Below are 2,872 nucleotides of genomic sequence, written 5' to 3'. Positions count from 1 at the left end.
GAGTATTTTGAGTCTGGAGCGTGATGGGACACAGATCTCTGTCCCGTCAGATGAAGTTCAGGAGCTCAGATGTGTTGGCCATCCAGAAAGCAAGAGCCACTGCAATGTTCCTCTGTTTCTAAAAAGGCAACACATACACAATCATGGAAATTATGAGAAAAAATTTATTAAAATGTATTAAAATTTTGAAGTCATGATATATATCACACATTTGTATAATTACAGATTTAAATCTATCTGAATGACATCTTGAATCAAGTGCACAATCTTGTTAAGCGACAAGACCTTATGCTCCTTTATAAAGCAACCCAAATCAGAACAGGCTGAAGGACTGTGCCAATTTTAATGTGTGTGGCAAGAAAGAAGGTGTTTAAAGTTTTGGTCTCAGGATTTTGAAAAATCCCAAGCCCAAGTTTGTAAAATAACAGTATGCCAACCAATGATGGTACTGAGACGTTAAAAATATGGTAACACTTTAGTTTAGGGACCAGTTCTCACCATTAACTAGTTTTGGCATTTTGGCTGTTTATTTGTACTTATAAAGCACATATTAATGCCTTATTCTACATGACCATATTTTAGATTCCTTAATCCACCCCATACCTAAACTTAACAACCTTACTATTAGGTTGACTATTATACTATTATAATAACTAACACATATTAATAAACAACCAATTAAGAGTTTATTAAAGCAAAAGTCATAGTTAATTGTTAGTTAATAGTGACAATTGGTCCCTGAACTAAAGTGTGACCAAAAATATAATATAATAAAAAAAATACAAATATTTGGCTTTCATTTCAGTGGATTACATGATTAAAAACAGCATTAACACATTTGTTGTTTTATATTCATTAATAAAAGACTGATAAATACCTGAGCGGTGTTGGATACAGAAGACATAACCATTTTAAGTGTCAGAGTAAGGGTTTTCGTTGTCGCAGTCTTCCGATTATAGCAATTGTTCTGCAATTGATAAACACTATCATTTAATCATTTAAAAAACTGCCAAAACTTGTCTGGAGGTGTACAGTAGCTTACTTGGTGGAATAAACGGCAGAGCCAAACAAGCGGCCCCTCCAATAAAATTGATTGTAGCCATGAGACGGCGTCTGCCAATTCGGTCAACTAAGAAATCAAATATAATTCCAGTTGGAAGCTCCACCACAGCTGAGATGAGAAAATCCAGGAAAACATTATCTCCAGTGATTCCTAAACGTAACACCAAACCCTGAAACACCACTGCACCGGTAAACCTGCAGCAAGAGCATGCAACAAAAACCATAAACCTTACATTATATAGTGCACTTGGACCAATACAGTAATATTGATACTTTTTATTGATATTGATAAACAACTGCATAAAAAGGTGTATTTAGGGCCACATAAAGAAACCTCACCATGCATATATCAAGATGAGGGTGTGTTTCCTCATTTTAGGAGTCTTAAATAAATCTTTATATGAAGGGTGCACAATTTCCTCTTGATCAGAAGAACCATCTAAAAAGTAATACAAAATATTTCCTTTTTAATACATTACAGAAGCGTCTTCCAGAGTACTGCAGATTCATGGCGTAGAAGACTACTAATTTGAGACACATTGTTGTACACAGACACAACAAGCACTAATCCCTGGTGTGAACTTAAAATAAATAGAGCAAAAAGGACAGTCCAGGTCATCTAATAGAGATTATGACTGAAGAGACTTTTGTTCTACTGTGTACCAGCACATGATGCAATATTCAGTGCTGGAGTCATGATTGCATTTACAAGATGAACATGAGCATGAGCATGAACATCACCACAATGTTAATTTTCTTGGGGGCCTTTTTAATTACAGAATCATGCATGTGTCATAATTAGGTTTTAACTGAATGTTGATTGTTTTGCAACTGGTTTTACATATTTTGGTGTACTGCTAAATTTTGAAAAAACATACTACCAATTTATTCTGTTCATAAAGTGACATCTTGCACAATGAAACTACCCTTTGCATACTTGTATACGACAGCATTGGAATTATAAAATATATATTTAAGCAGCGATTACACACTTAATGCATAAACAAGTGCTCTTAACAAGCACTTCTTGTCTTTGTTGAGGTGACAATTACACTAAAAACACTTATGTAGAAACAATTTTCACTCATAAATTGCTAGTAAATTTCACAATTAATTACAAAGAAATAGCACTGAAATAAATGTGAAATTTTGAAGTAGAAAAACTGAAATAGTATTTTCTTTTTAAAAAACAAAACAAAGAAACATTGGTTAACAGTGAGTTTTATAAATATGTAGTCTAATTACCTCTTGAAAGTCTTCAGGAAGTGATCTTTTATTGCACTTGGCGATGCTCTCAACAATTTTTACAGCTTCTTTTGTCTTCCTTTGTGACAGTAACCATCTGGGAGACTCTGGAATAACCCTGTTACAACATTAATGTCTGCCATATCCAGCAAATGATATATGATAGAATCATATATAAAGATACCAATAACTTATGTAGAATGACTAAAGAGAATCTTCATTTCAAATGTGATTAAGAGTAAAATGCAAGCAATTACCAGCGATAGATCAGAAAGATGAATGTTGGTAGAGTCATTGCCAGCTGTAGGTTTTTTCATGAAGGAATGTAATACGCCAGAGCAGGAAGGAGCACCAAACCCATCGAGTACAGAGTACGGGACATAACAGAGACACATTTCCTGTTGTCTGATCCAAAGAATTCGATAACTGTTTCGAAAAAGGAAAATACATCAAGAAAAAACATTCTTGTAGCTCAGACAATAGTGCATAGTGCTAGCAACTCCAAGGTCATTGGTTTGGTTCCCAACGAATGCATGAACTGATCAAATGTATAACTTGCATTGCA

At 34.3% G+C, this 2,872-nt stretch overlaps 1 pseudogene; it reads right to left on the bottom strand.

Annotated features, from left to right (window-relative positions):
- Window positions 1–46: 46 nt before the first annotated feature.
- LOC107594118 (solute carrier family 22 member 3-like) lies at window positions 47–2,770 on the bottom strand (annotated as a pseudogene).
- Between the last annotated feature and the right edge of the window lie 102 nt (window positions 2,771–2,872).

The sequence above is a fragment of the Sinocyclocheilus grahami genome, unplaced genomic scaffold (assembly GCF_001515645.1).
Source record: "Sinocyclocheilus grahami isolate Dianchi unplaced genomic scaffold, SAMN03320097.WGS_v1.1 scaffold179.1, whole genome shotgun sequence".
Classification (NCBI taxonomy): Eukaryota; Metazoa; Chordata; class Actinopteri; order Cypriniformes; family Cyprinidae; genus Sinocyclocheilus; species Sinocyclocheilus grahami.
The sequence above is the reverse complement of the archived record's forward strand: the minus strand, read 5'-3'. Positions and strand labels throughout refer to the sequence as shown.